We start from the raw sequence: 26,889 nt of genomic DNA on the forward strand, positions 1-26,889 counted from the left end.
TCCAAGTTTCATATGTCAGGATTAGAACTTTGGACAAAGTAAAAAGTAGTTGTACGGCATGGGAAAACTGCATGTTTGCCCATGGTTTTAGTTTTTCCCACACACATTTCACAAGATTTAACCTGCAGAAATTTGTGCATGGGAAAGTAGTAGGAAATGTGTGCTATTCGTGCACCAATTGTAGTTCTGATTTGTGCTCAAACATCTGGCTTTGCCTGGTAAGGAGTTAATCATGCCATTCAAATGAGGGCGTAAGAATGACACAGGGATCCACGGGAAGACCCACACTTTCCATCACTCTTTCTTTGAGGCAACTGTTGTATTATGGGACTTGTCCGCTAGAAGTATTGCATGTGTCTTCTATCAGCCGTGCGGAACAGACCATAAATCCTGACACCAGGTTTATAGAATACACTTTAGTTTTAAAATATTTTATGTTTAAATCATATATTTTTTCTTTTCAAACAAAAGTTTAATTTAAGGTTAGTATTAGATTTTCAGTTCAACACTGGTGAATGAATCCGGCTTATATTAGTTATAGTATTAGCATTAGGCCTAGAGTCAGGGTCAAGGCATGGTTTTAGAATTAGATTTAATCAGAGGGCACGGGGTTCACATGAGATTGATATAAGGTTTACGTACAAGGCTTAGGGCTAGTGTTAATCTTAGAATCAGGACACAAAGCGAAGGTTAGTTTTAAGGCTAGCATTAACAAAATACCCTAGGCTTGGGTTGAGCTTGATATCAGCATTAAACTAAATTACAGAGTTTTGATTTTAGTATAATTATTTTCAGGAATTGTGACCAATAACCCTCGGTTCCTACTTACAACGTCCGCCGTACAGAACAGACAGTGTCTTCAGAACAATCTGATAGAAGTTCACTGACAGTTGGGAAAGCTTTGTCAATTCATCTTTTCCTCAGACTGTTTGATGCCAGCATGAATAAAATATCAGTTATATATAGGGGAAAAGATACCTGCACGCATCTCCCCAGGCCCATCAAAAGGGATGAGTAGTTAAAGCTGCTTGCCATCCAAGCCCTCACCTTTCAGTGCCCCGGGCTCTTGCTGCAGAGTGTGAGTAGAAGAAGCATTTGCAACGCAAGGAGTCTCGTGTTTGATCGAGTTGGAGCTATTAGCACTGTAAATTCCTAACTGGACTTTTCTTGCCACATAAATTAAAAATTAAAAGAAAAACAGTTGACATGAGAAAGCCGATTCAGAGCGCCACGGCACCATGAGCGCGAAGGAGAGACTCAAAAGGAAAAAGAAGTTCACTCGCAGCCAAAGGTATCGGCAAACATGCAATTTTATGCATGTAACAGGGTCAATGGCCAACGTGATAACAAAACCACCCCAAGCATTTACCAATGAGAACAAAAGATTTTTGAAAGGCGAGCCCATGAACGACTGATAGTGATGGGCGTGTGGTGGGCGTGGTTAAAAGCCCACAAATAGATTACAACATGTCAGAGCGCTTGCACGCTTGACCTTAAAAATCAAAAACAGTGCTGTCTGTGACTTCTTCATAATGCAGCTAACAGCGGACACACAATTAGGTGGCAGCACATGGCGGAGCCACCTGCACAGCTAAATAGTGTTTGTTCACCTTCTCAGAGGGCCTTCATTCTACTACAAGGTGGCCGTGATATCTGGCTGGCTTGGCTGGAAGAAGCACCCTGAAAGTTTTGTCACAAAAGTTTCTGACAGGCCTGCCTCTCCCTCTTGATGAATGGAGTCGATGTCTGAAAGCACTTAAGAAAGTTGCCCAGATTGCAAATTTTAATGCAACAAATAATGAATGATATAATGTATTGGGTTCCTCTCAAAATGCCTGGCCTGAGCTCTTATAGTAAACACTGGCATTGTAAACACCCAAGCCATTTATTCTCGCAGGTTTTTTGATTGCCCAGCAGTCACCACCAGTGTATTTAGGCTTATCACAATAGGGAAATAGAAAATTATGTTTTGCCTTTTACTTTTTCAGTTTGCAACCTAAGTCATCAAAGTTTGATCATCCTGCTTGGTTTCACGTATCCCTGCACCTGTGGTATTTGGGGACCCCTTGCTCTGAATTTTAACTAAAATGGCTCATTAAGAGAGTCTTTACTGCGGATATCTGCCGTGATCAGCATTTTCAGAGTTTCAGTCCTAGAAAGGCCAACTCAACATTTTGTCCTTCAGAGGTCGGTAAGTTGTGTGCTAGTGAATTAGGCAATAACAACACCTGTCATTAACAGAGCTTAGACATGACAGAAGTACAATACGAAGCACTAACCAAAAACAAGTTATCTTTGATGGTATCAAACAAGCACTTGGTTTGTCCATAGAACCCACTAATGCCTGATTATGAGTGGGTGGGGAAAAAGGTGAAGTGTTGACAGCATCCGCTAAGCACCAGTACCTTAGGGGACCCTCTTTAGTGCAGGGATAAGAATTTATTTCCCTTCAGCTGTAATGAGGGCTTAGAAGGATATAGCCTAAAATATATTATCAAATTTGTCAATAACTGTAAAAATGGATCCAGGCATTTCAGACACCTAATAGTTTACCAAGGTATAGATTTATTTTAAAATGCTGATGTGCGTTGAAAAATCAGTTACCCTGAGTGGGCCCCCCTTGTCCCATTTCTCACAAAATGAGGGCAGCCCTGCCCATCAGAGGCACAATTCTACCCAAGTCCCTTTTCTGTTTCCATGAATACATGGAATAAAGCCTTCCTTCTTCCACACAGCCCATGAGTACCTAGACTGAAAAAAGGGCAGAATTAATACTCAGTGGGAGGGAGTGGCCTTGACTGAGACGAGGCCGACCAACTTGGGGTAATGAAGGTTACTGGTAAGTAATTGTTTCATTATTCCCTCGTCCCAGTCCTCATAATGTGAAGATTTCACAAGCCACGACACAAGTTCTGCACCATGTCAACCCAGTACTTTATTGGAAACAATTACTTTATTGATCTTTTTTATCACTTTTACACAAAAACTGTCAGAAACAACATGTAAGACACCATGGGGGTGATTCTAACCCTGGCGGTCGGTGTTAAAGCGGCGGCCAACCCGCCAACAGGCTGGCGGTCCAAAAAATGGAATTCTGACCCTGGCGGGAACCGCCAACACAGCCCGCCAACTTAACACTCCGAGCGCCGCGGCGGTACAGACAAACAGCGCGGCGGTCACCGCCAACAGGCAGGCGGCAGACAATGTACCGCCCACACTATCATAACTCACCAATCCGCCACCTTTTCCGGGGTGGGAGCACCGCCGATAAAAACACGGCGGAAACAGACTACGAACGGGAAAACGCTCACCTCTACGCACTCCACGAGGACGGAGGACAGCATGGAACCCGAATTGAACATCATACCTGCTCTCGTCTACCTTCTCATCTACCACGAGTACGAAGTCCGGCGCAGACGACAACGGTGAGTACTGCACCTACGACACACGGGAGGGGGAGGACGAAAGGTTACGGGCACACACATATGCGACCCCCCCCCAATCATGTACTCACCAATGCAGAGCACCAAGTCACAGTGACACCACCCAAACACCCCTGAAAAATGCTAGGACATAATCATATTTGGAATAAATATTTATGTACCAAAAAGCTCCAGAAAATTAGCGTACAACCATGAAAGATATCCACAACAAAACTAATGACATACACATCAGTGTATGACTGAAGTACCAAGTCCTGCACATCCTACCAATTCAGCATGTCCGTGGGCCAAAGTCTTGAGAAACAAGGGCAAAGCCCACACAGGAGACCTGAGTCCTTTGGAGAGAACACTGCAGGGGCATCAGATGTAAAAACTACAGGCACCTCAGGGGGATGGGAAGGGGGGGCACCACAGCCACATGAGTCCACGACGCCAGATCCACGAGGAGCCACCATGCCCACTGTTCAATCCTGGGGAGTGCAAAGCCACAGTCTCTCAATGTCTCTACAGTGGGTGGGCTGCCCACTGTTCAATCCTGGGGAGTGCAAAGCCACAGTCTCTCAATGTCTCTACAGTGGGTGGCCTGCCCACTGTTCAATCCTGGGGAGTGCAAAGCCACAGTCTCTCAATGTCTCTACAGTTGGTGGGCTGCCCACTGTGCCATCCTGGGGAGTGCAAAGCCACAGTCTCTCAAGTCTCTGCAGTGGGTGGATTGCCCACTGGACCATCCTGGGGAGTGCAAAGCCACAGTCCATCATGTGGATGACAGTCTCCACTGGTCAAGGAGGAGGCATGGTGGGCACAATGAACCATCAACGGTGCTTGAGACGGCGGGGCCCAGCGGAGCGGTGCTTGAGAGGAAGGGCCCAGCGGAGCGGTGCTTGAGAGGAAGGGCCCAGCGGAGCGGTGCTTGAGAGGAAGGGCCCAGCGGAGCGGTGCTTGAGAGGAAGGGCCCAGCGGAGCGGTGCTTGAGAGGAAGGGCCCAGCGGAGCGGTGCTTGAGACGGCGGGGCCCAGCGGAGCGGTGCTTGAGAGGAAGGGCCCAGCGGAGCGGTGCTTGAGAGGAAGGGCCCAGCGGAGTGGTGCTTGAGAGGAAGGGCCCAGCCGAGCGGTGCTTGAGAGGAAGGGCCCAGCGGAGCGGTGCTTGAGACGGCAGGGCCCAGCGGAGCGGTGCTTGAGAGGAAGGGCCCAGCGGAGCGGTGCTTGAGAGGAAGGGCCCAGCGGAGCGGTGCTTGAGAGGAAGGGCCCAGCGGAGCGGTGCTTGAGAGGAAGGGCCCAGCGGAGCGGTGCTTGAGACGGCGGGGCCCAGCGGAGCGGTGCTTGAGAGGAAGGGCCCAGCGGAGCGGTGCTTGAGAGGAAGGGCCCAGCGGAGCGGTGCTTGAGACGGCGGGGCCCTGTTCAGCGGTGCTCTTCTGCACCGCGGGCCCTGTTCAGCGGTGCCTATCTCCACGGCGGGGCCCTGTTCAGCGGTGCTCGTCTGCACCGCGGGCCCTGTTCAGCGGTGCCCATCCAGCAGGTCAAGGGAGCCAGACCTGGCCTGGACTCCCTGTTCAGTCGCCCTCGGACCGTGACGTATCTGGACCCTTCGGGGACGGACTCCTGGCCTCCTTAGTGTCCTCCTTCCCAGCTGGGATGTGGCATGTGGGGTCCACCTTCTCCGCGCTCCTGCTGCCCTTCCGCTCCTTTGATCGGGCTCTCGGGCCCTTGCCTCCCCCAGATGGTGTGGGTGGTGAAGTGGCCGCACATTGCTCCTTGGGGGCAGCCCTGTCAGTCCTCGCACGGCGGTCCTTGGTTTTGCGGGTCCTCTTGCCGGGGGGGGGGGCTGGACGTGTCCTTGCTGCAGCTCGATGTGTCACTGCTGGCAAAGGGTGGGCTCCAGAACCCAGGCACAACAGTGACACCCGAAGCTGGGCTGGTGGTGGCTGCGGTGCTCTTGGGACTCTTTGGAGATGGATGGGGGGGGTCATCGGGGGGAAAGAGGTTAAGGTTAGCCAGGAAAAGTTTTTTAGGGCCAAGGTAAAGGGTAGGAGTAGTGGAGATGGAAGTGGAGGTAGAGGAGGTGGTTGTAGGAGAGTCAGGTGTGCTGTCATTGGGTGAAGGTGCTGGTGCTGTAGGCTGTCGTGAGGTGGATGGCTGTTGGGTGGGTGGCTGCCTGCGTTTGTGTGTCTTGGAAGAGGGGGTGACAGACACAGTGGGAGAGGACACAGGGGACGTGTACATGGCAGTGGGGGTGGTGACTGCACGAGTGTGGACTGTACTGGAGGGTGAGGTGGTGATGGAAGCACTGGCTGATGTGGGGGTGCATGCAGGTGTGAGTGTAGACGTCACAGGGAGGGAGGAGGGAGACGAGGAGGAGGGGGACACAGGGGTGGCAGTGGCTGTTGGCATGTCTGCATCTGGGTGTTGCTCGGGTGAGTGTTTGCGGGATCTGTGGTGCTTGTGTTTGGATGAGCTGCTCTTGGGTGTTGAGGTGTGTGCAGGCTGGTCTGATGGTGTGGATGGGATAGGCTGAGGAACAGGAGACAGAGACAGGCTGGAGGCAGTCAGAAGAGGGAGGCTGGAAACAGGGACAATGGCTGCCGTCAGTGCTGAGGCCAGAGCAGTGAACGCTCGTTGATGGGCAGCCTGACCCGAATGAATGCCCTCCAGGTACGCATTGCTCTGTTGCACCTCCCTTTGCACACCCTGGATGGCATTCAGGAGGGTCGTCTGCCCAACAATGAGCGTCCTTACCAGGTCAATGAGCTCCGCACTGAGGGCAGCAGGGGCAACAGGGGCAGGGGCTGAGGTGCCTGGGGCGAAGGAGACGCGCGCCTTCCTGGGCGAAGCGGCACGGAGCGAAGACTGAGGGGCTGCTGGGAGGGCGGGGCTGGTGCGCTGGGTGGCGGCTGTACCTGTAGAGGCGGGGGGCATGGATGTTGCCGCCACCCCTAGGGAGCTCCCATCCGAGGACGTGTCGCTTTCGCTGCTCTCACCAGCGGTCCCCGTCGTGATGCTCCCCTCGCCCTCCGGATCACTGGTGCCCTCGGTGTCTGTTCCTGGGCCCACCGGGGCCTTGTGTCCTGCAGCTCCCTCGTGCTCCGATGCCATATCTCCTCCGCCTGATGATGCTAATGCACACATGCACAAGAAGATGAAGAGAAAGGGTGGGGGGAGAAAAAAGAAGACCAGGTTGAGTGCATGCAATGTCAACACCGTTGGCGGAGAGGACAGACACAGGTGCCTAATGCACTAAGCCGCGCATTCGGGGTACACTACTCAGTACTACTGACTAAGACAACAGGCCAAGAGACGTCAAACGCGCACATGGGAGATGCTGGACCTTCAATGGCTGTACTTGTCACCCTACAGAGGTGGGGGCCGGGGGCACAGGGCCATGCCTAAGGGAGAGGACTACACTACAGAAAGCGCCCTGGCCTAATGTCACCCACAGCCCTCCTCCCCCACCCAGACGCCTCCACTGCGCAGAAAGATAGGAGAATGTGCTGATACTCACCCCCTTGTGTCTGCTGTGATGTCTTAAAGCGCCCATCCAATTCAGGGTAGGCCACCGCCAGGATCCGGGACATCAGGGGGGTCATGGTGCGACTGGCACCCCTCCTAGGTTGGGTGGCCATCCCCAGCAGTGTTTCTGCGGTCTTCCTTGTTCCGCGGCGGATGTCCTCCCACCTCTTGCGGCAGTGGGTGCCCCGTCTGTTGTGGACCCCCAAGGTCCGGACTTCCTTGGCGATGGCACGCCAAATATCGATCTTCTGATGGGCGCTGACCTATTAGACATGTACAGGGTGGAAAGGAGGAAATCATCAATGGCCTGCATGTTAGATGTAATTGGCCCCCCCCCACCCACTTTGCCATATGGCACATGCTCTCATCTGTCGGGCGTTGCACTCCTCATTCGCCCCCCACCCCACCCCACCAACTTACATCCACCCCAATCCACACAGGCATAGCCCATTCCATTAGCACCCGGGGTACTCACTTGTTGGTCTGGAGGACCGTAGAGTAGCGCATACTGGGGGAGGACCCCATCCACGAGCTTGTCCAATTCTTCAGACGTGAAGGCAGGGGCCCTTTCCCCAGTCACAGCAGCCATTGTATCTTCCAGACCGAGGTCACAGCAGCACTTGCAGTATAGGTCCTCTCCTGTGGATGATCAGGTCTCGAGTGATTAAGCAGATAGAAAATGGCGGTCACGTCCGCGGCGGTGCGTACCGCGACCGCCGGCGCACTTCGTTATTGGCTCCTGAAACCCATAGGCTTCAATGTTAACCAATGCGGCTTTGCGCCGCGGTCTTCGACCGCCTACCGCCACGGTGTGCCCCGCCAGCGCAGTGACCTCACATCCCATTGTCCCACTTCACAGGTCAGGCAGCCGCCATTTCAAGGGCCCACATGGCTTAATTTTGACTGCGACACACAGGCCTAGGCCTTGCATTGCCACACATACACGCCTTTCAACCCATTGCCATTCTTTAACTGTGCAAGCTGTCTGTACGTACCTGTGGTTTGGCTGACTCTGTGCTCCATGTTGTCCTTCCTAGGCACCGTCCGCTGGGACTTGGGATGAGAAGGAGGAATCCTCGCGTGTACCGACCGCTGGTGGACCTGTCGACAATGGAAGAACGCCATATAATCCTTCGATACCGACTTGACCGTGCCACTATCCATGAACTGTGTGCCCAGCTGGAGCCAGCCCTGATGTCCCCCATCCGCCAACCCACAGGGATTCCCCCTCTGGTGCAGGTTTTGTCAGTCCTCCATTTTTTGGCCAGTGGGTCATTCCAGACCACAGTGGCCATGTCATCTGGAATGTCTCAGCCTATGTTTTCAAAGATTTTGAGCAGAGTGTTGTCTGCCCTGATGAAACTCATGCGGAGCTACATCATTTTCCCCGAGGAGGGTGACTTGCCCACAGTGAAGGGTGATTTCTATGCCCTTGGACATATCCCCAACATCATTGGTGCCATTGATGGGACCCATGTGGCTTTGGTACCCCCAAAAGACGATGAGCAGGTGTACCGAAACAGAAAGAATTATCATTCGATGAATGTCCAGGTGGTCTGTTTGGCTGACCAGTACATCTCCCATGTAAATGCCAAGTTCCCAGGGTCAGTGCATGACGCGTATGTGATGCGAAATAGCAGCATCCCCTATGTGATGGAGCAGCTACAGAGACAACGTGTGTGGCTAATAGGTGACTCTGGTTTCCCCAACCTGCCGTGGCTACTGACCCCAGTAAGGAATCCCCGGACAAGGGCAGAGGAACGCTACAATGAGGCCCATGGGCGTACAAGGAGGGTGATTGAGCGAACCTTTGGCCTCCTGAAGGCCAGGTTTAGGTGCCTGCATATGACTGGTGGATCCCTAATGTACTCACCAAAGAAGGTGTGCCATATCATCGTGGCGTGCTGTATGCTTCACAACCTGGCTTTGCGACGCCAGGTGCCTTTCCTGCAGGAGGATGGTCCAGATGGTGGTGTTGTAGAAGCCGTGGAGCCTGTGGAGAGTGAAGAGGAGGAAGACTCTGAGGACGACACAGACAATAGGGACAGAGTGATACAACAGTATTTCCAGGAACACCCAGGTAAGAATCACCCACGCCATTTCACAATTGCTTCTAGCCTCCTGCATCTATACTTTCTGTAGTTCCCCACAGATGTTTTTTATTAATTTATGCCTTTCCCTTCCCTTCTCAGTGCTGTCTGACTCAGTACCTGACTTCTGCTTGGTTCGCCCATGAAATACAGCGTATTGACATTGGTATGTTGTCATGACTAATTGACAGGACAGAAATTGAACAGTAATATGTTATCCCTTTGTTAATAATACAGCATGACTCAAAACAGGTTTGTGTGCAAAAAGTGATTTATTTACAGTGCTAGATACCGGTACATGTGATTCTAAGGGTGATGGGTGGGGGTGGAGGAATATCCATGGCAGAGTCCAGTTCTCAGTCTCACAGGTGCATTGTTCTTTTGCCTGTGGAAGGATGGAGCATAGGCAGTTCATGGTTGGACAGGGTGGCAATGTGGGACAGTGGGAAGACTTGAGGGGGTATGTCCTGCTGGCGGGGGTCTTGACATCCTACTCTGTCTTTTTCTTTGGTCTCAGGCTCCTCTTACGGGGTGGTTGTTCTTCAGCAGGAGGTGGGGTTCTGGGGGGCTGTCGAGGTGTTGGGACCTCCTGTCCACTAGCGCCGGCGGAGGTGGTAGGCTGTTCCTGGTCCGGCCTAGTGACAGGGGCCCTGTGTGGTGCACCATGGTCCCGCAACGCGTCCTCTATCCTGTGGAGGGCCAGGACGATGGTCCCCATTGCGGTCCCGATGATTCTCAGCTCCTCCCTGAAGCCCATGTAGCGTTCCTCCTGCTGTGCCTGGATCTCAGTGAACCTGGCCAGTACCGTCGCCATCGTTTCTTGGGAGTGGTGGTAGGCCCCCATGAGGGTGGTGAGGGCCTCTTGGAGAGTGGGTTCCCTGGGCCTCTCCTCCCCCCCCCCCTGTCGCACAGCAGCCCTCCGAGCTGCCCGGTTTCCCCCGGCCTCTGTCCCCTGGCCGGTGTGCCCGCTCCCACTGCCCCCAGGTCCCTGTTGTTGTTGGGGTGTCGGGTTAGCCTGGGTGCCCTGTAGTGGCAGACACACCGCTGATTGAGCTGTCCTAGAGACAGAGGCATGGGCCCGCTGGGTGGGAGCTGTGCTGGTGTCGGCAGAGGGGGTCGGGTCTGGTGTGGCCTGTGTCTGGGTGAGGGGAACCGACTGCCCAGAGGTCCCCGATGGTCCGGGCTGGTCATCAGGTTCACTGTCGACAGAGCTGCTATCCTCAGTGTGGGCCTGTTCCGGTGGTGGGATGGACACTTCTGGACCCTCCTGGCTGGTGTGTTGTCGTTCGGGTCCTGCATGGGGTAAGAGAGTTTGGTTATTGTTTCTGTGTGTGCAATAGCATGCGTGTTGTGGGTGCCCTTGTCCCCCAGTGCAGGCATTCCCTGGAGGGAGGTGTTGTGAGGGTATTTAGTGGGGGGGAGGGGTTAGTGCAGTGGTCATGCTTAGGTGATGGGTGCCCATGGTTTGTGTTGGCATGCAGGAGTTGGTGTTGGGATGGGTGGGTTGTGCTGGTGAGACATTGTCAGGAAGGATGTGTGCTGGGGGGTTGGGGGTGAGGGTGGGGGTGTGGGTTGGCATGCTGGTGGGGTGTGGGGGATATAGTAGTTGAGATGGGACTTATCAGAGTCCATTCCTCCGGCTACTCCTGCGAGGCCCTGAGGATGCAGGATGGTCAAGACGTCTTGTTCCCACAATGTAAATTCGGGAGGGGTGGGTGGGGGTCCGCCGCCAGTCTTCTGGACCGCGATGTTGTGCCTCGAGACCATCGACCGGACCTTCCCCCGTAGGTCGTTCCATCTTTTGCGGATGTCCTCCCTATTCCTGGGATGCTGTCCCACCGCGTTGACCCTGTCCACGATCCGCTGCCATAGCTCCGCCTTCCTGGCTATACTGGTGTGCTGCACCTGCGAGCCGAAGAGCTGGGGTTCCACTCTTAGGATTTCCTCCACCATGACCCGGAGTTCTTGGTCCGAAAATCGTGGATGCCTTTGGGGTGCCATGGGGTGGTGTGGGTGAGGTGTGGGGTGGTGTATGTGATGAGGAGTGTGTTGGTGAGTGGTGCTTTGTGCTACTATGTGGTGTGTGTGATGGTGTAGTGTGCCTCAGTGTGTCTTCCTTTGGATTGTCTGCTGTGTCTCTCTCTCCTTCTCTCAGTATTTGGGGTCGCAGGGGTTTGTGGGTGATGTGGGTGTGTGTTTTATAGTTGGTTGATTGTGTGGGAGTGGTGTGTGTATGTGTATCAGGTGTGTGTTTTTCAAATTGTCCAATGTGGCTGTGTTTTGGTGATGTGTGTGTATTCTGACCGCGGCGGTGTGTAGCGCCAATGGAATACCGCATTTGAATGACCGCCGTGTGGATTCGTGGGTCGTAATGGCATGGGCGTATTTCTGTTGGCGTGACGGTGGAGGTTTGGTCATCTCCAGTTTATCGCTGCCCGCCGATGTGGCGGGCTGCAGTGGAGGACGGATTTTTGGAGGTTTGGCCGTTATGGGTCAGAATGACCGTGGCGGTTGACCGCGGCCGCGGCGGTGTTATGGCGGTCTTCTGACCGGCGGTAAGGGCATTTTACCGCCGAGGTCAGAATCACCCCCCATGTCTATGATGGTTGCTAAACATATGAAGAGATGCCCATGTCGCCGCCCTGCAGATTTCTGGAATGGAGACCCCACCAACCCAGGAGCAGAAACCGAATGAACATCTCAGAATGTGTGCAGGAGGTTGTCCCCCAGCAGATTTGTGAGCCTGCCAAATGGCCTGGCAAATTCATATTCTCAGAGTAGAGGAAGGCACTTTCTTACCTTTGTTGACATTACCAAAGGATACAAAAAGAGATTTTGAGAGACGAAAATCTTTAGTGCGATCTAAATAGCACAAAAGGGCCCTATGTATAACAAGAGAAGAAAGTTCGGGTTATCATTCTCCAAAACTGGTAAAAATATCTCCTGTTCTAAGTGAAGCCTAGAATATATTTCAATAATGAATTAGGAGTCAGGCCTAGGGACTAACTTGTAGTAAGACAGTGATATGAGATCACCAGAGAACCAAGGGCCAGATGTGCAAACGTTGGGAATACCGATTTTCTAATTGCAATTACCTCTGAATCGCAATAAGGAAATCAGTCTTCCTTATGTATGAAGTACTTCTGTTCCCAAATAGCGATCCCGAGCAGGTCCTAAATCAACCTACCTCATAAATATTAATGAGGTAGGCCGCAATTTCCAACCCATTAAGAATTGTTGCCATCACAGGGACGGTGGTCTGCTGAAGTTAGCAGACCACCATGTCTGTGATTGCTTTTTAAGAAAAAAAAAGCAATCTTATTTTTTTTCAAATGCAGCCTGTTTTCCTTGAAGGAAAATGGGATGCGTTTAAAAAGAAAAAAATGAAACTTAGTAGTTTCATTCTTGAAGAGAAGGCAGTGGTCCTTGGGACCACTGTCTCTTCTCAAAAAACATCATTTCATTATTCTCAAAGGGCAAAAGGGTGCGAATGAGTTACTATCACTTTCAAAGTGGTGGCATAGTATTACTGTTTTGCAACCGGAATTCAGTCGCCAAAATGTAATATATACCATACTCATTTGGTTTTTGGAAGGGGTACCCAAAACACACCTTTTCCAAATACTGAATCACAAATGCAAATCACAATTTACATTTTGTACAATTGAAAAAGTACTTTTACCGACACGACCGGAAAATTGCTTTGCACATCTGATTCCAAGTACCCCTATTGTCCTGGCCGATGTAATTGGCAATAAAAAAGGCCACCTTTGCAATCAGCCAAATTAAATGGGCCATGTCTAATGGCTCAAAAGGCTACTCAGTTTTAGAACTGGAACATTTGACTATGAAATTAGCCTGTTGCGAGTAGAGACATTTCCCAACAAAAGACCCTTTGAAATCAGGACTGATTATCGGAACCTACAGTGTCTTTTCAATATGCAATGCCGGAACAGCCACCAAGCAAAATGGGCCTATTTTTTCAATCAATATGACTTCATTACAACCTATATTCCAGGATCCTAGAACATAATTGCTGATGTTCTTTCCCAACAATATCCTGAGAGTCCAACTTCTTTTCAACAGAATATCCTGGGCCCACATTGCATAATCAGAACAACTCAGTCATTGTTAGATACAGTTCAGGCAGGATACACATCTCTAATTAGGGAGGACTGGAATTCCTGGTTTCTACTTGCCTTATGTGTGGCTTCGGTGTTTGCTGCAGTCCTGGTCTTCAACCTTTAGTGCCAGTCCTCATCGGCCTCCTGGATATCTCCAATCACCATCAGAGGGTTTTTTCCCTTCGGGGTTTTCCATTTTTGTGGGCTTCTTCTGGAGGGTGCTGTCTGCTTAGACCAGGAGTCTTCAACCTTTTCTATAGCAAGAGCTACTTCTGATCAGTGAAAATCATTGGGAGCTACTGAAGGTTAAACAACTTATGAATTATTACCAGACACCCCCACACTAAACTTCCTTGACTTTAAGCCTAAGTTCATAGAGCCAGACACTATGGGTTGAACTAAATACTTTGACTGGGGGCACTAATAGAGGGCTGCCACATGTGTCAGTGAGAGCGGGGTCTTTGGGGATGTATAAACATGTGTGCCTATGAAAGGGATATATGTGTATGTGTAACTGAGAGCGGGTGTCGGATGTACTTGTGGCACAGGGCATACCTTTCATCATATGTGGCACCGTTACGAGTATAACACGAATATACAACCGTGCTTTTAAATGGGAGACATTTTAAATGCTCATAATCTGAAACATTTTTCTGTACTTTAAAATTCTCCCATTTAAAAAATGATTGTATTTTTCAGTTATTAATATTGCACAGTGTTCTAAAGGCCACTGGGAGCAAGAACCTCCTGTTTGTAGATGCAATACTTTGAGAAATAATTTGAGAAAATTGAAATTATAAGTTAACTTAATTATAAGTTAACTTTTCAGTTTCTTTTTTTATCCAGTTTTAAAGCATTAATAACCATAATTTCCAATACTGAGTTGACAAGGACTTTCAGTTAAGAGTTAAATACCTTAGTGCTTCAATTTTTCACCTCTGTGACCTGGGTCATAAATCTGACTCCAGCACTGCTTCTCATTAGGCCCTGCTATCTGCAGCCTGGTGTTATTAGTGTAAAATAAACACAGCCTTCCATTAACTTTAAAAAGAAAAAGATGACTCTGTGCTTATTTAAAAATGAACTCCTGGCTGTGAGCTTCTATGAAGGGATCTGGGAGCTACTGGTAGCTGGAGATCGACTGGTTGGAGACACCTGGCTTGAACATTCCATTGTCAGCGGCACTGTGGCTACCAGAAGGGGCTGCTCATACCTTTGGCAGACAAGGACAGTCAAAACCTGGACTTGCAGATTTTCCCATTGCTCCAAGGCTGCAAATAGAAGTCCATCTGCTGAGGAACCCAAATGTATACTGCTTTCATGAACAAATCCAAGTTGCCAAAGAACTTAAGCGGGATGACTTCATTCCCCACTGACAATTCAGGTAACACTAAGGGGGTCATTCTGACCCTGGCGGCCGGTGGCCGCCAGGGCCACCGACCACGGGAGCACCGCCAACAGGCTGGCGGTGCTCCCACGAGCATTCTGACCGCGGCGGTTCAGCCGCGGTCAGAAGCGGAAAGTCGGCGGTCTCCCGCCGACTTTCCGCTGCTCGGGGGAATCCTCCATGGCTGCGGAGCGCGCTCAGCAGCCATGGGGATTCTGACACCCCCTACCGCCATCCTGTTCCTGGCGGGTCTCCCGCCAGGAACAGGATGGCGGTAGGGGGTGCCGTGGGGCCCCTGGGGGCCCCTGCAGTGCCCATGCCCATGGCATGGGCACTGCAGGGGCCCCCATAAGAGGGCCCCGCAAAGTATTTCAGTGTCTGCCATGCAGACACTGAAATACGCGACGGGTGCAAACTGCACCCGTCGCACCCCTGCAACTACGCCGGCTCAATTCTGAGCCGGCGTCCTCGTTGCAGGGGCATTTCCTCTGGGCCGGCGGGCGCTCTTTTGGAGAGCGCCCGCCGGCCCAGAGGAAATGTTAGAATGGCCGCCGCGGTCTTGTGACCGCGGTGCGGTCATTTGGCGGCGGAACCTTGGCGGACGGCCTCCGCCGTCCGCCAAGGTTAAAATCAGGCCCTAAGTCTCTTGATTGTCCCTGTGGATGTCTGAATTCTGACCCACCACCTGTGACTGAAAAAATGGAACAGCTTTCAAGACTGCAGCCAGTTCCCTCCAATTGCATAAGTGACATCTCTCCTGTAGTGACAGCTGGCCACACTCCACCCCCAGAGACTGCCATTCCTTGTCAACTGCAGAGGTACTGACATTTGAAAGAGAGTCCATCTCTCTAGACTGGGAGTTTGGGCCACCAGCGGAGATTCTTGGCTATCTCTTGAGTGACCAGTATTTGTGTCTCCTACTGTCTGCATTTCGGATCCCAGTGTCCCAAAGGATTATTTACCAGTGGTTTCAAATGAAAGCACACCCATGGAGCCACTCCTGTTGCAGCAGCTATCAGACACTGAACGTTAAACAAAGATCTTGCCAATGCCAATGGACTCTCCAGCAGCATGCAAATAGTCATTTAATTCTGTCCTGAGGAAGAATACACATTCACCTGATCCTGGCTGGTATTAATTGAGATTTCTAAATATTCAACTAGAAGTCCAACAGCTGAAGCAGGGTTGTCGCTATGGCCACTGCCTCCTGAGCATTAAAAAAGAGGAAGGACAGAGTAGCCAGTCATCTAGGTGTGGAAAAATTAAGAACCCATTAAGCTGTAAAAATACCACTATAGCTGCTAGTATGTTGGTAAAAGTTTGTGGTGACATTGAGAATCTGAAGGGTAGAACATGGAAATGGAAATGTCTGTGATTCACACAAAACATCAGAAAAGGATGGCTGTCTGGGTGTGTATCGGCACAGGAAATTAAGCATCCTGCAGATCCAGAGTTACCAGAAAGTCGCTTTTGTGAACCAACAGGATTATCTCTTGAAGTGTCACCATCCTAAACTTCTTCACAAGGATCCATCAGTTAAAAGGTTCAAAATGAGATGGAATGATCCATTGGGCCTCAGCACTGGAACAAGCATTTGCAATGCATAGGGTCTAGCGTCTGCTTGAGTTAGAGCTATTAGCGTTGTAAATTCCTAACTGGTCTTTTCTTGCCACATAAATTGAAAATGAAAAGTAAAACAGTTAATGTAAGCAAGCCAATTCAAAGTGTCATGGGTGCCATGAGCATGAGCGCGAAGGAAAGACACAAAAGGACAAAGAAGTTTGCTCGCAATCAAACGTATCGGCAAGCATGCAATTATCCATGTAACAGGGTTGATGGCCAAGGCGGTAACAAAACTGCCCCAAGGAGGGACAAACAAAAAGCATTTATCAATGATAACAAAGGGTTTTTGAAAGGCAAGCCCATGAACGAGTGACAGTGATGGACGTGTGGTGGGCGTGGTTAAGAACCCACAGATAGATTACAACAAGCCAGGGCGCTTGCACACTAGACCTTAAAAGGGTTGAATAAAACCCCTCTCCTTTCTGATGAAGTGGAACCGGAATTATTGTCCTCTTTAGAAGTAACTTTTCTACATGTGACTGCATAGCCTCCCTCTTTGTCCTGTCATTTGACAATGGTGTAGATCTGAACATCAGAACTGGAGGAGTCTCCTTGAAAGGGATCTTGTATCCGTCCTGAATTATTGAAAGTACCCAGGGATCCTAACCTGAGTAAGCTATTGAGGGGATACAACTGCAGTCTGGCGCTCACCGCCAGCAGTCACTTATTCCGAAGATCTTTTCTGGAATGTCTTCATGGTGGGGCTTTTTTGGGGAATGTGGATCCAAATCTTAGAGCTCAGCCTCTAAACGTAAAAGAGACATTTCACATCTTCCCATTGTTGGTTTTGTTTATAAGCAAAATATGTCCTGCCAGGGAAAAGCTTGAAGGGTTTTAGGATCATCTTCTCTTCGGCTGATCTCGGAACCATTTATATGAGTTCAGCACCACACAACTTCAGATCTGTAAATACAATCTACTGAATTAAATACCTCTGGGTTGCTTCCAGTTTTAAAGGCTTTATCCAAAGCATACACCTTCCAGCTATTTTAGCTGCCAAAGCCAAGACTTGCCAGTTGTCATAGGTGATATTAGAAGGAAATTGTGATAGTACCTCAGATCAGCTTTCTCCTGGAGACAACCAAACATTTTTTTGAAAATTCTTCAGCCGGGCTTAAGAGGTATAAGACGCATATGAACTGGTTTGGATCTCAAAATGAGGGCAGCATAAGTCTTCTTTAGAGAAGATTCAACCTTTCTATAAATAGGGTCTGACAAAGTGATCTCTTCAGATGAAAGAGATAATGAGGATGCCATAGAAGACAAAATAGAATTGACTTTCAACACAGGGGAAAAGTGATCCTCAAAGTTCTCAAGCTGATATCTCTAATGGAGAAAATGTAGAATGTGTGTTTATCTACAGCTTTCCATTCTTTCAACACAATGTCCTTTAGCAAATCATGGAATGGAAGGTCACCTGTCACAGTCCCACAGTACTGAGCGTAAAAACCTTCTTCATCCACAGTCTTTTGATCAAGTCTTATTACATCTCTAATATATACAGCATGTCCAAATGTGCCTTCACATGCACATATTTTCCATGCTCATATCCTCATCGTGATCCAAACTTTGTTTCTTTAATTGAGGGTCACTAACAGCTTCAACTAGGGACTGCTTAAATAAGTGCTGTGAATTTGCTCTAGCTCTTTGGATAGTGTCTTCTTCCTCCAATAGTTCACAGTTTTTACATTTTCAGCATGCTTCCCAGGACCATAAGCCTCCGTCTTCATGGGGAAGTAACTAGATTGAGCCAAGCTACAACCTTCCATTTAATACTGATTGCTAAGCCATGAACTCTCACAAGAAACAAGAGTTGTTTGCTTAAAACAGCCAGTCTGCTGACTTTCCCAGGTCCCTGCGCACATTTGCACACCATCCTCAGGACCAGGAATAATGTCCCTGAGTGGTCCACTTATGGCACGCCACAAACGCTCCCCATCCCTGCCGTGCAAGTGTACAGGGGCCGTGTGCAGTGCAACTGAAGAACAGCTTCGCTGAGCTTTGCCATATGAGAAGCTAATAAACATAACAACCTGCTTGTGGTACACTCAGTGGTAGTTTGTCCATGAGGTGGGGGGCAGCGTCACCAGTGGCGGCTCCTTCACTTGGGCATAGGAACAGCACCCCCCCACCCACCCCCACCAGCAGCAACCGTTGCAAATCCTTTAACTAGGAAAGGATAATAAACGTAATTTATTATCCTTCCCTTGTTAAATGTGGGCATATGGGGGGACGGGTAGTGAGGGGAGTGCACTGTGCACGCCCCTCACTGCGCATGTACGTTTGGCCGGCTATCTCGGACCAGCCAAAAACACATGCACACATGGCTCTCTCCAGCCTGGCAATGCAGTTGCCAGGCTGGAGAGAGCCTGCACAGGCTCCAAGTCTGCCTGCGAGGGCCCTGGCTGGGCGCTCCCAGCCAATCCTGACACTGCTCTGAGCAGCGTCAGGATTGGCTGCAGGGCAGGCTGGGAGCCTGTGCCTGTCTGCAGCGATGGAGGAGAGAAGCGGCGCGCGGACCGAGGTAAGTTTAAAAAATATATATTGTTTTTTAATGTCCCCCCACCACCTCCCTGCGTGTCACCCCCACCCCCCACCTCACACTGTTAGCCAGGGGTGAAAAACATAAAATTGCTATGAAATGATTTAATTGCCTATTATTTTTTCCCCAGTGTGCATGCTGCAGTGCCCCTGAGGCAAAATACATTGGGATGTGTCCTCTGCTGCCGATTGGCAGCATACAGGATAGGGGCATTGGCTGGCTGAATGCTCCAAAGTGCGCATGTCACTTTCGACGGCTGTTTTGTGCCAGCCAAAGTGACATGCGCACTTTGAAGCCCTCCATCCAGCTGTCTTAGGACAGCTGGGTGGATACCAAGCACATGCCTCCAGGGCCTGACGGTACCTTTTATTTCAGTTTTATTTAACATAGTAGTTTTATTCTGGAGATTTGTAGGGAGGGGTTGTTTTATTATGTGCTTTTGGAGGGAGGGAGTATTTTATCTTGGACTTTTGAAGAAGGGTGTATTTTATTAAGGGCTTTTGGAGGAAGAGGGTGTTTTATTTTATTTTTTGAGAAGTGGTGGGTCACTTCACTTGCCTCACCACTTTTTAAGGTTACCAGCTCCCCCTGTGGGGTATCAGCAAATGGTGTGACGCCAAGCAGTAAAACAGAAAAAATGAAAATGAGTAGTCTTACCTGTCGGCGACATGGAAGCACGCTCCATGTATTCATGAACATAGAAAAGAGACTTGGGTAGTTTTGTACCTGTGGTGTGTAAATATACGTACAATATAATTCCCAAACATTCCCAGGACCATGCCCATAAACCTGCACCAGAGGCAGCTTTGCAGGCAGACTGGCGGGAATGTCATCTGACCATGATACCTTCCGAAAGCAAAATTTTACCTAAGGTTTTAACTTCACATCAGACTGATGAGCAAATACACATTTTTTTCTGTTTTTTTCTCCACAAGGAAAATATTTTTCTCTGTGGACATCCCCTTACCCTAAGCCTTTTTATAGGTCGGAGGTAATTCTTTCCCCTTTCCACTGTGAAAGTGGAGTTACTCCAGCTCTTTGCTTTAATACAACTCTGACCATATTGAGGGTGGAAATGGGCGGTTTGTGAATGTTCAAAAAGTCACAATTGTTTGGTTGTTCACAAATTGACAACGAAATCCACACCTTGTTCCTGCCACTTCCCACCTACTGATGCATAGTTGCATTCACTCATGGTAAAGAATTATACGGTAGTAAACAGAAAGATATCCTTATGTAAATGGCCGACATGTGGAAAAAGTTCTTCTTATGGCCTTAAATGTAGGCCACAGCTGTGATTCAGGCCCTTCATTAGCTGTACAGGCTTATGGAACGAAGACCAAATGTACATTTTCTCTGATAGAAATACATTTAGACAACTTAATGCATGTCACTGCACATTCAGACAAACAAAAACATCTTCGCTCCACTGGATGCACATTCAGTGCAAAAAAAATACACTCAGACCAATAAATGTACAAAAACATGCACGAAGCAAACAGTTCAGGAAAGAAGCCAGAATAATTCAGGAAACATATAATATTGCACATGAGAACCACTAAACAAATGTGGGAATAGCACAAACACTGACAAAAGAGCATTGCTCTGTGGACTATATAATTAAACAAAACTTGAACACTGTCATTTATTTGCCTATTTTAATAAGAATTAATTAAAAAAAATATATTTCGAGTTAAGTGCAGAGGATAAATGTATGTGTTGGCTGCATTACTATACAAATCACCTATAATTCAAAATAAAATGTTATCAGTCGTTTGAAAGTGCTTCTTTTTGCGGTCACCCACATTTTTTTTGTGGACTGATGCTGTTGGTTTTTTGGCTCAGGACACTGATAGCCAGGCCCAAGTGCTCTCACCCCTCTAACATGTCGAAATTGGCTAACTCCTTGCTGGCTTATATAACTTTCCGAAAGGAGCATTTTATCTAATGCTCAAAATACACCCATGGCATGGAAAGTTAAATGTCACATATGGAATACAGCACTACTGTGCCATCCAGTAGTGTGACCAGGAAAACTTGACAGTAGGCCTACCACTTTAACCTGGCTGCTGCAGTGTGGAACCTGTAGTCCCGCCTGTCAAAATAACCCTATGTAATAGAAAAAATCCTTCCTTTGAAATATTGATAATTCACACGTTTATAGGCCTTGTAGCCCACAAGGCAGGGTACATGATATTTGAAAGGACATGTAGATATTTGGAGTTAACAAATCCTTGGAATGACTAGCACCCCAAAGATATTTTCGCTTTAGCAAGGCTAGCTGGGCCATAGAAAAACACTAGGAAGTGATAATATATATTAAGGGCCTCATTATGAGTGTGGCAGTCTTTTGACCTCCACACTCGCAGTGGCGGTAGGAGCGGTGCACTCCTGGCGCTCCCACCACTACATTATGACCCTAGCGGGCGGGCCGCCTAGAGACTGCCATCACCGCCAGGACCATTGTTTCCGATGGTGTTCTGAGTTGTGGTCAGCCACGGCAGCGCTGATTACAACTCAGCTTTCCGCCAGTCTTTCCATGACAGTCACCCCAGCATGGAAAAGCTAGCAGAAAGCCAGTGCGAGGGCCACGGGGGGCCCTGCCCTGCCCATGCCCATGGCATCAGCAGGCCAGGGGTCCCCCACTGCCCAGCACCCTCGGAATGCGCACTGTCTCCCTTAAGGGAGCAGAGGCAAATACCGAAGCACTGTTACCGCCGGTCAGCCTGAAGAAAACATTGTAATACAATGTTCCTGCCTGGCGGGAACATTGTAATACGACTGGGAGGGGCTGCCACGGGCATGATGGTGGCGTCCTCGCCGTGGCATTGGTGGTCTCGTGGTGGGACTGCCAGTGATGTAATAGGCTCCAAATTCTGCCATTCATGGTTAGGAACTAGCTAGAAAAATGATTAAACAAAAATTTGTAATATTTATTATAAACCTCAACTTAATGGTAAAGTCAGATTTTTAATAAATATTAGGGAAAAATAATAAATAACTTTAGCTCTCGAAATGTTGCTCACCCGGTAATTAGCCCCTGATGGGGTGTAAAAACTGCTCTAAAGCAGAGACAAAGACTTGGGTGTAGGGAGGTGTTTAATTTATTTTAAGGGGGCCTTCCCTACCACAAGCAAATGCTTGGTGACACATGTAAAGGCCCCAGATTTTGCAATCCAGGTCAGCCAGGCACCAAACCCAGTGGTGTGGAAGCTCTGCAGAACTAGTTAGAAGTGACCAAGAAGGATGGGACTGCGCATCACCCTGGCCACACTTGGGAGAGTGGGGGGGGGGTACAAGCTCTCCTCAAGGGCAGAAGCGTTTCTTCATCTTGAGTTGGGCATTGAGGCCCACTGTGGGATTATTTGCAGCAAGGCAAACATGAACTGCTGCAAACGTGGGTATGGTCACCCCGGCAAACATTTGCTCTGTTAGTGAAGGAGGAGCAATGAGACAACCCGATCCACTAGCTAATATCAGGCATTTATTGTGGCTTCCCCTGGCACCCTCTTCAGAATACTCTAGACCTGTGAAAGAACGGAACAATGACTGCACCTGCATTTTGAGCTCAGGAAGAAGACCTGATGAGCTGGACCTGTTCCTACTTGCACCCAGGGCTACAAGAGTCATTTGGCTGACCTCCTGTGTTCGCTACAGGGCCCTGGAGTGTCAAGCTGATCTGGACCTTCTCAGCGGCCTCAGCTGGAGTGAGTCTTGACTCCCAAATACTGTTCCTGAGGTCCTGGGACAACTGGCCTTGTCAAAATGGACATCTCCCATTGCCCCTGAAAAACTAGGACTTAGAACCTTTTGGATTCCAAGACCTCCGGAGGACCAGGACAAACCTCCCAAGGCTATCTGCTCAATGCACAATCATGCAGGGATGAAAAAAAAACGGTTTCCTCCACTTGGAGTTTGTTCACTGCAGCAAATCAAGTTCAGTGGACCCTCTAAAAGAAGATATCTAGATTAGTAAAACTCATCATCATATACAGCTGCAGCATTTGCCCTGAGGGAGGATTCTGAGCTCTGCAAAGGAGACTAATCCTGAATGTAAAAATCTTGACTGAGTAAAGGCGGCATAAGGATCCGAAGGGTGAAATTACTTTTTTGGGCACAAAATTCGAATTCTCCTGCTTAGGGCTTTAGCTGCCTAAACCAGTGGCTTCAGCGGGACCACATCCAGTGCCTATCCAACTTCATGAAGACTTTTTTGGATACAGCCAGCCCGCCCCGCTCACGGATTTTGATTTCTATTTCAAAGGCTAAGTTCCAAGGTAAAACCTCTGATCAGGTCAAATCTAGTTGGTGTATTCGATCTGTGCTCCATCTCAGTCGACCTGAAATTGCACCTAAATTCTGGTCTACTGTGACCAAAGACTATCACTGGTGCTTTGTTGTTTTCTCAGCTGTTTTTACCTAAACATCCATATCTCAGGTTTCCTTTGCTTTTTTTTTTATTTTGGTGTCATTTTGTTCATGAAATTCTACTAATTTTTCTAAATTGGAGCAGGATTTTTCACTGGTCATAAAGTGGTTGAGAGGTTGGTGTAACTGATGTAAGATTGTTCCATAGAAGAATGACAACAATGTGTTCCCAAGGGGAATTTTGTCATTTCTCATAGGATTTTTAGGGCCATGTTTACAAGGCCCATGGTGCAGGTGGCGCAGCAAGGCACGTGCTGTGCCACCCTGCACCACAGCGAAAAGGCAGAAATGCACTGTATCTACAAGATACTGTGCATTTCTGTCCTATTCCCCGGGACACCTCCCTGTACAAAAATAATCAGTGGAGGTGATTTCCTCCTTCTATGTGTGCTGCAGAATGCAGTAAACACAGAAAGAGGAAAAACGGGATGAAATAATATTATTTCTCCCCATTGCGCCCCTCTTATGCCATCCCTGGGGAGGCGTAGGCCTTTGACACATTCCCAGGTTTACGAAACCTTGTAAATCTGGGAATGGGTCAAAATCCATGGGTGTTGCTTGGGAACACCCGTGCAACCCCCATGGAACGCCTGTATGATGCAAAGTAGTGACTTGCGCTGCGTTGCCTTACTCTATATCTACAAGTCCACGTAAAGCCACACAAGATGGTTTTTGTGTGGCCTTGTAGATATGGGTGAGCAGCCTGCGCTGCCAGTGCGTCACAAAGAGTGATGCTTCAGCGGCCCAGACCGCTTGTAAATATGGGCCTTAGTGTGCTGTGTTTCCAACTTTCTCACTGATTTGATATTTATAAATGCCTTACGCATTTTCTCTACTTAAAGCTGCTCTGTACCATAGCTACCAGTGGTTGAGCTCATGTTTGAATTACTGAAACCTTTAACTGGATCTAACACGATAGTGACTCCAGTGCTCAGATCAGTGGTGTATTTCAACAGCAGACCCTTTGGCGAACTGTCGTACTTTTCACCAGGAAAATGTTGGTTGTAATTGTGTGGTGAAAAAAGTGCAAAGGATCGTGATAACGGTGTACCATAATTCATGCTTTATTTTTTTCTTGCACATCTCAAAGGCCTGAGACTAACAATAACAGTAATCCTAGTACTCAATTTTACCTCCTAATTTTGTGCTGTGATCCAAGTGATCACTAAATCTGAAATAATGAAATACATCACTAAAAATGCTTTTTGACCACAAAATGCCTTGGAGAGCTGGAAATTAACATTATATTGCTGTCAGGAACATCACAAAAAATGATGTAACGATCATCATCAAAGTAAGCATGAGCAAACAGGCTGCTGCATTTGGCTGCGGTTTTTGCATTAGTGTGAATCTGTCCAGCATTTTTTTTTAAGTCTTCAAAATTTGGAGAAAAAAAATCATAGATATTTTGGTAATTGGGCTGGCAAATTGGAAATTGAAATCTTTGACCCTAGAAAATTTGAATCTGAGCTGCATATTTGATTGGCTACTAAGAGCTGAACATTATTTGTGACAGCCGCCTCTAACTTTTTGGAGGAAGTATGCAAATTTTAGACTGCTCTTACTCATTTGGAGCTAGATGTACAAAACCTTTTTGCAGTAGCAAATGGCTGATCTGAAGAATCGGGCTGTTTGCGAACGCAGAAATGCCTTTTCAGATGTACAAAGCAAAGATTGTGGTTCAGTACACTTTTGCAATTTGGGTATGCAAATCGGTATTTGGAAAGGGTGTGATTAGGGTGTCTCTTCTAAATATCGATTTGAATTGGTATGTACGAATTTTTTGTGACGGAAATGCAGTTGCAAAACATACACACTTTACTGCCAACTCAAAGTTGGTGGTAACCCATACACAAATGGGAAGGGGTGAGTTTGGGACGTTGTCCCCTTTGAGAATGGTTAAAAAAAATGATTTTTAAAATTTTTGTATTTTAAATGCATCATATTTTCCTTTAAGGAAAACGGCTTAATTTGAAAGAAATCACAGACATGGTGTTCTGCTGAAACCAGCAGGCCATCATCCCTGTGATGCCAGCGAATCCATGTGGGTAAAAAATTGCGACCCACCTCATTAATATTCATGAAGTAGGTCTATTTGTGCCCCACTACAAATTGCTATTTAGGGAATAGGGGCTAAGTAACCCCTTTGTACATTGGTAATAGCGGTTACCAAATAGAGATTCACGAAAAACTCTATTTGGTAATCTCTATTACTAATCGTTGCACAACTACCCCTTGGTGTCCTAAAATGTATTAAAGTCACAGACCGAACTTGGATCTTAACAAAAGTCTAAAGAAACATATCAGCCCTCATTACAAATGATCTGGAAAAGGGAGTTAAGACGTACCGAGGGTACTCGTAACTCTGTGAGTGGGGAAAATGAGGTCCATTACTAGTTGGGTACTGAGCGTCTCCTTAAACAAATACCATGGACAATTGTAATTTCGGTTCTGATTCTGCCAGTAATAGCTTATTTTGCCCAGACTTTAACCCTGAAATTTCTGCTGCTTTCAGCAGTGAAAATATTCAGGTGAAAGTTAACAGTACTGTTCCCAAAGATGACAAATTGAAGACCATGCCCTTCTTTGTAGAGGAAGTTGGTATGACTACTGTGCAAAGGAAATAGTCTGTAACAATCCCGCAGCCATACTGAAGGCATGGGTAATGGGTAGAGCGCACATTGAAAATCAAACAGCCTTGGCATTTGTGCAGCGCCTACAGGGCATGGCCATCGACAATTTCCTTGGGTTACTGCAGGCAACGGTTCACCCCAAAGCAAAACTGTTGATTCTAGATTTTCCTAGTAAGTTATGATGGAAAGTCTTCATTTTATTAAAGACACAGATGTGAGTATTGTGCTTTCAATTCTTGCTTTATTTTCAAGAGCAGCAGTCAAGATATTAAGAAAAACTACAAATCCCATCAGGCATGGTAAACATAGCCAATGGGATAAAAAATGTAGTACATATAATCAGCCAATCATAACCTAGCAGCACCTATAACACCTAGCTTGACTGTGAAGAGCCCCTTTTCTTTAGTGAGAAGTTAATAAGTATTGAATAATGGTATAAGAGAAAACACAATAGCAAGTGCCATAGTAAGGGAAAAAAGTTCTTGGCAAAAGTTCATAAATCCAGGACCCAAGTAAACAGATGATGTTGAAGGAGCCACAGAATCACCACGGTAGTCCAAAGTTGAAGAAGACTGCAGGGAAAACCCAGGAGGAGATGGTAGAACTTTATGAGGAAGATGGCAGAGGTGCTGAAGTCACTGCCAGGGAGGAAAAGAAACACAAAGTTAAAAGTGTTGAAGCGGGATAATACTCGCCTCCTTGTCTTTAATAAAATTAACACTTTCCTTCATGAATTACTAGAAAAATCTACATTTTATTGCAAGACAGGAGGCTCCTATTATGCTTGTTTAAAGCATTTTAATGACAATAGAAGAAGCTGTATGTTCAGGTTTGCAATAGACCGTTTTGAATACATTATTATTCCAATCAGCTGATCTGCGAATGTCCCCCAGATGAGAGCTGGCCCAAAAGGCTTTGGAAGCTATGACTCCTCTGGAGGAATGGGCACCAAAAATGGAAGTATTGATATCCGCCAAAGACATAACCCATTTCACCCAGTGAGCAGGAGTAGGGGAAGAGACTGGTTTGTGTTTTTTTATAAAGGAAATAAAGAGTTGGGTGCCTGAGAACATTCTGAGATCAACAATACCCTGTTCATATCATTTGAGAAATTGT

At 48.0% G+C, this 26,889-nt stretch overlaps 1 protein-coding gene and 1 long non-coding RNA gene across 2 annotated transcripts in view; one reads left to right on the plus strand and one right to left on the minus strand.

The window, feature by feature from the left end:
• Positions 1-26,889, plus strand: part of XKR7 (XK related 7) — a 90,422-nt gene that overhangs the window by 38,325 nt on the left and 25,208 nt on the right. The gene's annotated exons all lie outside the window — the stretch shown is intronic.
• The window catches only part of LOC138303875 (uncharacterized), a 140,255-nt gene continuing 138,477 nt past the window's right edge, over positions 25,112-26,889 (minus strand). The window contains exon 4 of the long non-coding RNA XR_011205460.1: positions 25,112-26,411. This is a non-coding gene — a long non-coding RNA (uncharacterized lncRNA). The remainder of the gene's footprint in view (positions 26,412-26,889) is intronic.

This window comes from Pleurodeles waltl, chromosome 7 (assembly GCF_031143425.1).
Source record: "Pleurodeles waltl isolate 20211129_DDA chromosome 7, aPleWal1.hap1.20221129, whole genome shotgun sequence".
NCBI classification, from domain to species: domain Eukaryota; kingdom Metazoa; phylum Chordata; class Amphibia; order Caudata; family Salamandridae; genus Pleurodeles; species Pleurodeles waltl.